Raw genomic sequence first — 12,500 nt, forward strand, 5'->3', positions numbered from 1 at the left:
ACCACTCTGCAGATTCAATCCAGAACAGAGATCTAGGGAAATCTGATCTTCAGGTTACAATCAAACATCTCATTTCCAAGTCACAACACTAATTGGGAAGATTCTTTTCAACTCCTTATAACTCGGTTTACTTTTATTTCCTTACTTTACTGACTTTGTATCACAGATGAGTTTTTCTGTTCGTTGGTTGGTTGGTTGGTTGGTTTTTGAGATAAGTCAAATGAATTTATAAAGAAAATGAGGAAAATAATAGCAACCCACAGAATTTTTGTTAAGATGAAATGAAATAATGTATATATGAGTCACATTCAGTTATTAACAAATGTAGTAAATAACACCAGTCTACCCAATAGCAAATATACAGTATATGCTGATATGTGGCTTTAATGATGAAACCAATTTAGTCATGTTTCTCAAAGCTGTGTGTTGTGTCTACACATCATAGGGGAGTTGAAAGCATTTTAATTCTCTTGATAATGAGACCCTGGCCTCTCTTCTTTGGACTTAGTACTTTTTATATTCTTATAGAACAGGAGAAAACACAGGGAAATTACCTCTTTTGTTACAAAAAACACTCTTAATATCCAGGAAGCTGGATACAAGCAAGACAAAATGAATCCTATACTCCTGTGGTCTCTGCCCATAAGCCTTGGATTTCAGAGTAACTTAATTCCTTGGCTTAAGAATACAGCTCCCAAACCTCATGAATAGAAATTGTGGGTGTTTCAACACTTTCTGCATACAGTTTAACTTCTGTGCTATAATTCACTGGCTATTTGCTCTGAATTTTATTTTCTCCCCCTGACAAAGAGAAACAAGACTTTCTTGAGTTACATTATCTTAAACCACAACTATAAAGCCCACGTTTTGAGGCTGTGTATCTAAAATCTGTCCCATGTTCATGAAATCCTTCATATTGTGCTGTGTGGACAGCATGAATTAGACTCATCGTATGAAGACCCAGCTTTCATGCCAGCTCACTGTGGTCTCCTGTGAGTCATGCACCTTTGCTGAATCCCATCTTCCTTACATTGTATAAGTGAGACTTCTAAGCCTTTCACTGGCATGCTATTCTCCATAACATTTTCGTAAAGCAAGATTGTGATCAGTGAGTTTAGGAAAGAGCCAAGAGCCTGAACTTCCAGGAAGCTCCTAAGTGACCCTGAACTGGTCCACACGCTACACAGCAACTAGTAAAGGATGGAATGAGGTAGGGAATAACTTATGTGTAATTGGGGGTTTCAGTGATATTATCCATGAGAAAACTTGCCAGCATGTCCTCTGATAAGGCTAAAACCCTGTGGTGAACGTGTGGACCACCCTTCACAGCGAACAAACTCTTTATGCCCAATGAGTCAGTACAGCATTTCCAAGAGAAATCTGATTCTGAAACTCAGATCAGACCCATTAGCTCACTGTGGCCTAGACCAAAAGTCTCCTGGATAAAGCCTAGGAGTGAGCCCAGTCCCCACCTCTGAATGCCTGTTCTCAAACTCCATGATTTCCATGGTCACCACTGGTCCCATTGTGAGTTCTCTGCATTTGGGAAAGGCAAGGAGAACTGACAGCTTTAGTTCTGTATGCAGCCATATATTTATGTATGTGTTTAAAATTACCCAAATATTGTTCAGATCGAATGTTTGTCTTCTAAAGCTGACTTAACACTGGTATGTTTCTTTTTCATCTTTCACCTATTTTTCTGCTCCCTTCTATTCATCTAGTACAGAAAAGCGTCTCGGGCCAGCATGTGCATTTCCAGTTTCGGCTGCTACAGTACATGAGTTCTAGATCTTAAAGGCCAAAAAGCATCTATTTGACTAAAGAGCTATAAGGCAGCCATAAAAATTATGGATCACAGAAATAAGCAATTAGTGTTATCTTCAATTGCTTTATTGGCAGTATTCACTCGTTAGAATAGAGGCAGCCGTAAAACAGATTGCAACATACTGTATAACAGCATATGGGATTTTACATTATAATGCTATTCTCTGCCAAGAAGTCATATTTTCATTTGAATGCATGGAACAGATTAGCACAAGGTTTCCAGCATTAGAAGTGGATGACCCTCACTCTTTTTGTAGTTGTTGTTAAAAAGCAATTCGTGAACTTACTACTAAATCAAAATAAGTGCCATGGTGAATAGGGCTGTGTTACATGACTGCATCCAGGCCTTTGGAGACTGGGCTGGGCACGGCATGGCACTCTAGCAGATAATAAAGTCAAGCTCTGACTTGGTAGATAGAGGGAGAGTGGAGGGCTTGCCAGTCTTCCAAACCAGCTGGCGTCAGTTCTGGAGGAGGCTGCTCGCCCGCCCATCTCATCACAGCTAAATGCCACAAAGGACACTATGAGCAAGGGAGATAGAAATAAAACAATGAGGATGATAACACGGCAAGGAACGAGACCCTTATTTAGCTTTGGGAGAGGTCTTCCTGGCTCCCTCGCTGCCGTTTTCACATCCTGGACATGCAGAATCAGGTTAGAGGTCACAGACAGAGGGCCTACAGTTTTACAGGACACACTATGCCCAGCACAGCTCAGCAGGCCAGGCTACCAGTCACGCCCTGGAGTTTATGACTCTTCACAGCTCCTCACACCTTTACATGCTTTTCATGTTTCAGTCTGGCTCACCAGGAACTCGGAGCCAAAAGCTCACTTTCCTCTTTCAACTGTTCAAATACTGAAGAGAAGGGAAATCACGTATCTGACCAAGTCTATTTGCAACATGCACCCGTGAGGTAGCAAGTGACAAAGTTCTGTCAGGCAGACTGGCTGGCCACAAAGGAAGCTCATGTGAGGTCAAAATGGAAGTCATATTATAATTCTCACTCTTGATCAAATAAATATTAATCATCAAGCATATTTATGTCATGCCACATTTAATTGTGATATCTTTCCAATGTGTTTTTATGATGGATAAAGAGAAAACTCTTCTTATAGGACTTATGACAAGAGAGAACAAGTCCTATCTAACAATTTAAAAGAACAGAGGGCTATGTTTGTGTTAGTTTTTTAGAGTTCCCCACCATTTATTCCGACTGAGTAATGTCTAAATAATCTGATAAAGTCTTCAGAGTCCATGCATAAAGCAATTATGTTAAAAATCAATGTTAATCTTATAAACAGTGTGCTCACTTAAGTGGCTTTCTTAATCCTAAGCCTGAAAATTATAAAATTATTAAAAATCATTAAAAATGCTCACAACATTAGAAGATTATTCTGAACAATTATGAAAACAAATGACAGTGCCGAAGCATCCCCGAGCTGTCTGCTTCTGTGATTACCCAGCCTGGTATTTTATCTTCCATTTCCATAAGACTTGTAAAGATATTTTTTTCTCCCTTCTTCATAAAAGGATTTAGTGAAAAGATCAATTAGAACACAAATAAAAGCTTTTTCCAACTTCATCCTGCCTCTGCTATTTACCGGCCCTTGTGGCTCTTGTGTGTTTGTATGGTGTTTAAATTCCACTTCAGCGCTCGTGAATTTATTTGAAAAGTTGCATAATGACCACAAAATCACTGCAACTGTGCTTGGAAACAAAGGTAGTTCTCACTGGAGTCATTTCTTCTGGATGACTGCCTTGCCTCTTTTGAAGAAGGTGGTACTTTTCCACAGCTCAAAGATGAGGCCCTCTTTAAAACCTGACATGGAAACACAGCCCAAAGCAGTGACGACTCCAGAACCTGAGGTCGGTGCTTGCTGACCAGGAGGGCTTCCTCAGACATGCAGCACACTGAGGCATCTGCCTCTTGCTTCAGTGGCATTTTCTCTAAGACAAACACATTTTCTAAATTTGGCAATTTGGTAGCCCCAGGTTTTACTATCAAGGGGACCAGTTTGTAAGTGTTAAGAAGCAAGCTGTGCCTCTGATTTCTAAGATAACAGAGTCAAGGCACTACATGTTTTAATATGTCATTCGTGAGTGTGCATGTGAGTGTGTGCTCCAGTGGGGGGCGTGGGCGTGGGGAGAGGATGGAGAGCATCAACGGGAGCTCTCAGAGTCCAGCTAGAGAGATACCCAAAGCTAAGAGAGAAAGTGTTTTGTGGGGTTTTATAAACATATTTATGTTGCCTTGTAACAGTGTCATTTAATTCAGCATTGTTTGGGACAAAAGAACAGTGAATAATGATTTCTATCTAATAGCTAGCTTTGTCTTTCCTCACAATAAAGCATTTAAGCAAAATGGGGGGAAAAACATACATGAACACACAAGCATCTCAGATAGTCTCTGCTCTGCTGCAAAAATAGGCTATGACGAGAGTAACTTCCAATCAATTATGCAACTTGGTTTTAAGTGAGGAGAAATTTGAGCATACGTATCACTTCAAAATACACACCACATATATATGTATATATGTATATATGATGTATAAACGCATAAAAATTTGAAGGGCTACGAAGCATATATTTTGCTCTGACTGTTAACTTGATTGCAGCAAAACTATAATTTCTTTTGCTGAAACACCCGAGCAGTGTGAGTCTTCGTGGGATAACTCAGGCTCAGTGCTGTGCACACATCTATGTGTGTGTGGGTACAAACAGCAGGGCTTCTACAAATGGTCTTCCGTGAGCTCTGCAGCAACCACTCTTCCCTAACTCAAACATGCATCAAAATTATCTCCCGTAAAAACAATGACAGTAAACGAACATACATCAGGTTCCACAGTCCACGTGGATGGTCAGAAGCCATTCTGTAAGGAAGGACATATTTCACATGCTTCACATACGTGAAGGTTGACTAACCGTCTCATTAAGAGTATTCCTTTATTAGAAGGTACTGTCATATTTGCCTGGATAAGAGAACACGTGTGTGTGTGTGTGTGTATGTGTATGTATGTGTGTGCGCATATGTGTGTGCGTGTATGTGTGTGCCAGTATACGTGTGTGTGCATGTTGGTGTTTGTGTTCATTTATATATGTGCATACGTGTGCATGTGTGCATGTACGTCTGTGTGTGTGTGTGTGTGTGTGTGTGTGTGTGTGTGTGTGTTCATTTGGGATGGATTCAGGAATGAGTCTGTGGACTGGAGGAATCAATCTGTCACAGAGCAACAGATTGTGGCTATGAACTGCCAACAAAGCCCTAGCAACAGTAGGTAATGACTACTCGTACCGGGCATCAAGGCATGGAGGGTGCGGATGGTGCAGGGAGAGAGGAAACTGAAGAAATGATCCTTCAGAAGTGAAGTCAAACACTGCTGTTTTTTTATTTGCAGCTACTGAGTCACACAACACTCAGAAGCCTGCTCACTCCCAAGGTACTGCTGGTGACACTGGTTAGTTTGACCTATTCCCTCCTTGACTACATTTTCTGTCCCTTAATTGCCATTACTACTCCTTCATGAAGCATCTGTGAGGTTACTTAATGAATTATTATCCTAATACACTCCTCACCAGCAAAATTGGCAAAATTACTATGATTCCTACTTTGTGGTGATACATCTAAAACTCCGTCTTGGGTTAAAAAAAAAAAAAAGAAAGAAAGAAAAAGAAAGGAATTGATGAAGATTTACATGGTCTAAGAGGCAGAATGGGCAAGAACAATCAGATCCATCTCATTTATTGATTAGAATGTTGCAATTTTTAATGGTCTATTCAATCATACTTCCTTGGATTTTTACAAAATACTTTTTTCTAATTATCAGCATTCACAAATATAAATTTGTTGTAACTGAAGCATAACCTTCTAAAATTTTAATCTGTGAGATGATTCAGAGTTTGAAGTTCTTAAAGGATTAAACTGCGCAGAGGTTCGAGCACATTGGGGACTTGTCATAGGTTTTGCTCATTGTAATGAAAATCAATGACATTTTCCATGTACTTGAAACAAGGATTTTTGCAGGTGCCTGTAATATACATATGTTAAAGTTCACTTGTTTGGCTTAAATATTCTCATTTAATTTTATCCAAAATAAGATTACTCATATGCCTATGTCAAACTTAAGATAATCATTGCATACTTTGTGTTAGAAACTATTACCTTAATTTTCATGTAACTTATGACCCGTTTTATTCCATTGATATTTTAATGCCTAAAGTCTCCATTTTCTGAAAATATGTGTACACACCAGGATCCATGTCTCTTTGATATCGCCTCAATATCTACTCATAGAGAATATAAATGAGGGAAGTTAAGGAGGACTGTCTTCCTCTCTTATACATTAACAGATGCCGCCCAAACCAGTTTCTCAGTAAACTCAATTCTCTTGGCTGTAGAGGGAAAGATCAGTCCCGAATGTCAAGTTTAAAACTTAGCCACTAAAGGAGAGACGTAGGCAAGAGAAAGCTTAGGAAGACGATGACCGATGGTGGTGGACATTCCGCCATAGACCAGTGAAACAATCAATGTGTATGAGAAAGTGGAAAGAACTAAAAAAACAAAACAAAACAAAATAAAATGAGATGCATGTAAGCTTAGAGAAAACAAGAATCATGACAACGAGAGGGGGGAAAAAAGAAAGAAAACCTTGACAAATGGAAATAAACGCCTATCAGAAACCTATAAGGCCTTAGTAGAAAATCAGAATTACTCTCACTACAATTTTATATGCAATGCTTCCTTCTTTTGCCAAGGATTCTTACCTGTCAGTATTAATGAGTAGCCTAAATAACACTTGATGAGACATATTTGGACTCTTGTTCCTTAAGGACTTGGTGCACACCTAGCCCCCCTTTTGTTTCCAAATACCAGAATATTTTAAACAAAACAAAAAAACTATGCCCGAACATTTTGATAACTGAATGTTCACTAATTTTGCTTATTTAATTACAAAACAGTTGAACTTCCAAGAAGATGAGCTGGAGACAGCTCAGTGGTCCATATTTCAGCTCAGGCCATCCAATCTTTCATTATCACTTGTATCATTCAAGCAGGGCATGAAGCCCTAGCCACTAGACGACATGAATCCGTGGTGGCTATCATGGGCATCTCAGAGGATGAGAGAGCAGCTGTGATGAAGGAACACTAGTAGGAGACTGGAGAGGCCAGCGTTTCAGACAAGGCCCACCTCAGAGGATAATGGAACCACGGGCTGAAGACCCACAACCCAAAGTGGACCTACCCAATCATTTAATTTTTTATTTATACATCTTTGCAACAGATATTTATTGTGACATATTCACAATGTTTAAGACACTACACAGCCCTACAGCCTTGGTGTCATAAAGTTATCTATATTGGTAGCAACATCCCAGTACATATCAGGAATGATTATAAAACTCATACCACCTCCTTATGGCATATGTTGGCTCTTCCAGGCCTTTTTATATAGATTATATTAAGAAACACTTGATGGGTTTAAGTAATTCCAGGTGAATCCCATTCCTTATACATAACTTACCTACAATAGCCAAATTATAACCTCTAAGCTTGCATAGAACATGGAAACTTAATACAACTAAAAATACAACCTGAGTATGTTTCACCATAATGTAAACAAATCACCTCTCAACTCTACCACCAAAAGAGAGCATGGTAGCTTCAGAAGGGTGTTAGGAAAAACGGAGAGGGGACCTGAGAGGAGAAACGTGAGGAGGGAGATAAAAAAAACAAAACAAAACAAAACAAAACAAAACAAAACAAAAAACGGCCTTTTAGTCAGATCAGAATGATATATTCAGTCATCCCTCATCTTCCCCAGAACACAAAATTAAAACTCTTCAGGTTTGAGAGGATTCATTCTTTCTTTTGTCTTTTGCGAGCTTCAAACTGAGAGCTGCCATATTTTATTCTATAATTCAGTGTCTATTCTTTTCATTTCATGACTGTATGGATCACAACTGAAATGAGCAATGTCTACTTTTTCTTCTCTCTAGCTAACTGTAATTATGTCACCAAGTTACAGGTCGAGATCATATGGTGCCCTGGGTGTGCCTCCCCTGATACTCTCTAAAGTCCTTATTTTCTCTGTTATTCTCTTTTTAAATTATGACTGTATGTCTTATGATAAAAACACTTAAAATTATACCTACCTATATGTATTTGTCATAATAATCTTATAATAATCACAGTATACACACACACACACATACACAAAACAAAAACAAAAAGCGCTTTCTAAATAACTAAAAACAGCCGAAAGTATTTGACCATCAACCTCAGTTTTGTTACATATCAAAGCAGGCAAGAGATGATATTTTTTTTTTCATTTTAGTCAACTGTTATCACATTTTGTGGCAGATTTTGATTAATCCCCAAATGACAAGTCCTTACAAAAATTACCGTATTATTGTATATCAGTTATTTGATATAAGGTAAAATTTAGCATTTTGGCTGTTGGCTTCCTAGGCTGCACTTGTCTGTAAATGTTAAGCAATTGACTAAGTATTAAAAATGACCGTCTATTTTCAAGGGCCCGTATGAAACACAATCCGAGAAAACCCAACCCTTTAATTTAATGACTACAGAAGAAATCTGATCATGAGAGGTCCGTGGCCCCCTTAAACATGTCTGGAGAAAATATGTGCGGCCAGAGCCCACTTGTTCCTCTTACAGTCTCAAAGTCATAGCACTGTCCACCCGAGAGGGGGCGTAGTAACAGGCTTGGGGGCCGCTGCTGGGAGCAAGCCCCGCAGCCAGGATGCTTAGGTGGGTCTTGCTTCCAGGAACAATGTTTCGTGTGTGGTTCATTCCCATTGATTCAGCATCGTATCTGATCTCAGGGACTAGGAGCTTCCTTGGCCACTGCCACCTCAGCTCCTGCAGGTGACAGTAGGGCTTTCTGCTGATTTATTAAAAACCTCCCATTTTTATGGCTCCTGTGTACTCGCAGGAGCGTGAACACGTGACCGGTATAATGACAATCTGTCTCCCTGCTAACATTTCTCTACTTTGGTTATTTGTTTGATAAAGTGAAGAGCTTCCCGTTTGCTGCCCTTCATCAGAGCTTAATGTCTTTACTTTGGGATCAATATACTTTATGAATAATTTTATTTCCTTCTATTTTTATGGTCTTTCCTCCTCATTATCATACCGAGTTTATTAGCTGGTGCCGTCAGTATCTTTACCCTGTCATATGTTCCTGAGGTACAGTAAATATCACTTGTGTTGTAATTAATATGCACACCCTCTGCAGTAATTAAAGTACAGACCTCTTCAACCAGCTGAGCTTCTACACTAATTCCACCTTATCTTCATAATGAACTTATTGTAATCAGAAACTACTACTGAATATTGTTCAGTAAGGCTCGAAGAATGAAATCTAACGAGATGCAATAATATTTGTGAACATGTTAATATAAAAAATGAATTTAATTAGCCAAAATCTAATTAAATTTCCTGTACAATTAAAAGCCCCCCCCCCTTCCTCCCATTTTTTAAAAACTAACAAGTGCCACATTGCTGCCCTTTCAGTTAGTCCTACAAGAAAGCAGACTGGACAAATGCTATCTTTCCCCATAAGATATCACAGCCCTATAGGAACCAGACCTGGATAGTGACTTAGCAATGGAATTGCTGAGACACTCGGGAATGGCTGGAGTCTTTTTATAAGACTCGGAGCAAATAAGAAATCTTAATGTTTATAGAAACAATTTATCAAACCCAGTATACAAAATATAACTACATTCAAAAGTAGTCACTACTATATTATATAAGATGTACTGAGGTTTACTGCCTGCTCCAAAGACTATATAAGGATCGTATTGCATGAATTTAAGGCTTATAACATGGTATTATGCTATAGATAAACAGATAATAACCGTGGTGACGATGATGAAAATGGATGATAGATGATAGATGAGCAATAGATAGATGATAGATAGATAGATAGATAGATAGATAGATAGATAGATATAATAGTAAAGCAAAGTACCATCCTATCATCTCACTTGGAGTTGATGACCATATCTCACATCCTTTGTGCATGTGGCCAAGTACTTAAAACCTACTGCACAAAATTTTAGTTAATAGCCCTTTGTACAATGGGTCTCTGGGCTTGTTCATCCTACATGTCACATCTTTGTACATGTCACACCTTTGTACATGTCACACATGGCTGACACTGCCATGAGACACATCAGCAAGGAGAATGACTGCGGACCTACTAGAAGAAAGAGCCATTGAAAGAGCCCGGGCAAAGGACAAAGGGGGAGGTCACCACACAAGTGTCCGTAAGATTTTTGTTTTCAAAGTAGAAAGTGCTCTCAAAGTCCAAAGAGGCCTATTTTGTTTTGTTTTGTTTTGTTTTTTCATTATTCTCAGGAGTAACTTGGGTCTCAGAATTAAAGGAATCATCTCTGAGGTTGTAGGTTTGCCTAACTTATCCGAAAGTACAGCCCCAAGGATTGCCACAAAACACGAAAATATAAATGTACCAGGTGACAATTTAAATGTGGCTTAGTGCCAAAACACCAGCCAGTTAAGCTGGCACGCTCACTCCTCTGTTATTTTCTGTAAAACCATCTTTATTTGGGGAAGTATGGTTTTTGAAGGCATGTTGGCCAACAAACTTGAAAGTTGGAAGAAAGTGGCCATGTCCTACCACTGACGTTGTAGAATCCAAACTCCAATGTGCATGTCCGTGCGTGTCCCTGGGCTTCATCTTCAGAGAAACAAAGGGTTGATTACAAGAAGACATCTCCTCTATACTGAGTTTGATATTAACATAGTGAGGAAAGAATGGCCAAGCATGTAGAATACCATCTGTGCTGTGGATTTTTTAAAAATCTATCAGTGGTCTTTTCCTAAAATCTAGTATAGCCCTATTCATATCACATACCTGTACCCTGTCCCCAGTCTGTCATCCTACCTTTTCACTGGCTTAGCCCCGACTCATTCTGACTGTCGGCTTAGAAACTGCACTTTTCCTTAATCTGTTTTGGTTTTGTTTTGGGGTTTTGTTGTTGTTGTTGTTGTTGTTGTTGTTGTTTTGCTTTGTTTTCTTCAAGACAGTGTTTCTCTGTGTAGCCCTGGCTGTCCTGTAGACTTCTGTGTAGACCAGGCAGGCCTCGAACTCACAGCAATCCACCTACCTCTGCCTCCTGGGTATTGGGATTAAAGGCATGCGCCACCATGCCCAGCTTTTTTCCTTAATCTTAATGCATTAAATATATAGAAGGTTTTAAAAGTGGGTTATAGGAGGTCATCTTCATAATGACATGAAAAACATTTGAATTCCATGGCAGTTATCTCATCTAGAAGGTACCTGAGTCACAAGTAGAACCGGAAACTGTCCATGAAATTATCTTTCATGCTGATATTGAGCTTAGACAACTAAAGTGATGTGTAAAGATCAGCCTGAAGTTATGCATTTTAAATCAAATATAAATAAATAACTTGATGCACTCTTTAACAAAATACTCATTATGTTTTAAGGAAGCTTTAATGATAAAGATGATTGGCCACGTAAGATGTCCCTGTGTCTTGGTAAAGCCATCATGCTATGAAAATATCCTAAGGGAAAATGCATTTAACATACACAACCTGCCAAACTCTGGTAAATTTTACATATGACATTTGTAGTGTACATACACACAAAGTGAGAGAGAGAGAGAGAGACAGAGAGAGACAGAGACAGAGACAGAGAGAGACAGAGAGAGACAGAGAGAGAGAGAGAAAGACAGAGACAGAGAGAGAGAGAGAGAGAGAGAGAGACAAAGAGAGAGAGAGACAGAGAGAGAGAGTCAGTCTACTCAGAAGGAACACTGGTAGGTAGAAATGTGTGGGCATTCTAAATGGTATCTCTTCAATGCCTATTTGAGACCCAGTAAAATGGCTCAGTAGATAGTGTCTCTTGGAAAATAATCCTAGGAACCTAAGTTTCATAAAGATGGAATTTCAAAAAGAACCCTCAACAGTTGTTCTCTGACATTTACTTACAAACCTACATTTTATGCACCCATATCATACACAACACAGTAATAATGAATTGATTAAATTTTCATTCCTCTTCTTTTTAATCAAGTTGTAGTCAAATTGGGCTACTGAAAATTATTCAATTGAGGACACTGGCTGATTTACAGTCAAAATTGAGTGTACAAAAGCTTTTGCTTATATGTGTGTCTGTGTGTGTGTGTAAGTTGTGCACACACATGCACACATGCTTGTGTGATGTGTGTATGAAAAAGTAAAATTTAACCAAATCTAGTAGACTTTTCCTATGACCGCACCACCATGCTTGTGTGTCTTTGTGTTATGTTAACTCATCTTACACTGCTAAAAATGTATCACTAAAGGGCAGGAAAAAATCTACCTTTAACACTGGTGTTACTCATGAATCTTTCCTTTTTAAAGGACAAGCTTGGATTTTGCACACATTTTATAACTATATTTTGCACATGGGGGACAGTTTGAGAGTGATACCAGCAGCTCTGGCACTGTTGCACTGGGCTGGGGAACTCTGTGGAAGTCGGCACGCTTTTATGTGGTCATTGATGATGGTAGCAACCAAGCTCAGGAAGTGAAGAAGGGAGAGACCAACACTATGTGTGACATCACCTGAGGATGGTCAGTTCCTACTGATTTGGTGACATAGAGTTAGTCTGATAACAACTTTTG

This window comes from Acomys russatus, chromosome 22 (genome assembly GCF_903995435.1).
Source record: "Acomys russatus chromosome 22, mAcoRus1.1, whole genome shotgun sequence".
Taxonomy (NCBI): Eukaryota; Metazoa; Chordata; class Mammalia; order Rodentia; family Muridae; genus Acomys; species Acomys russatus.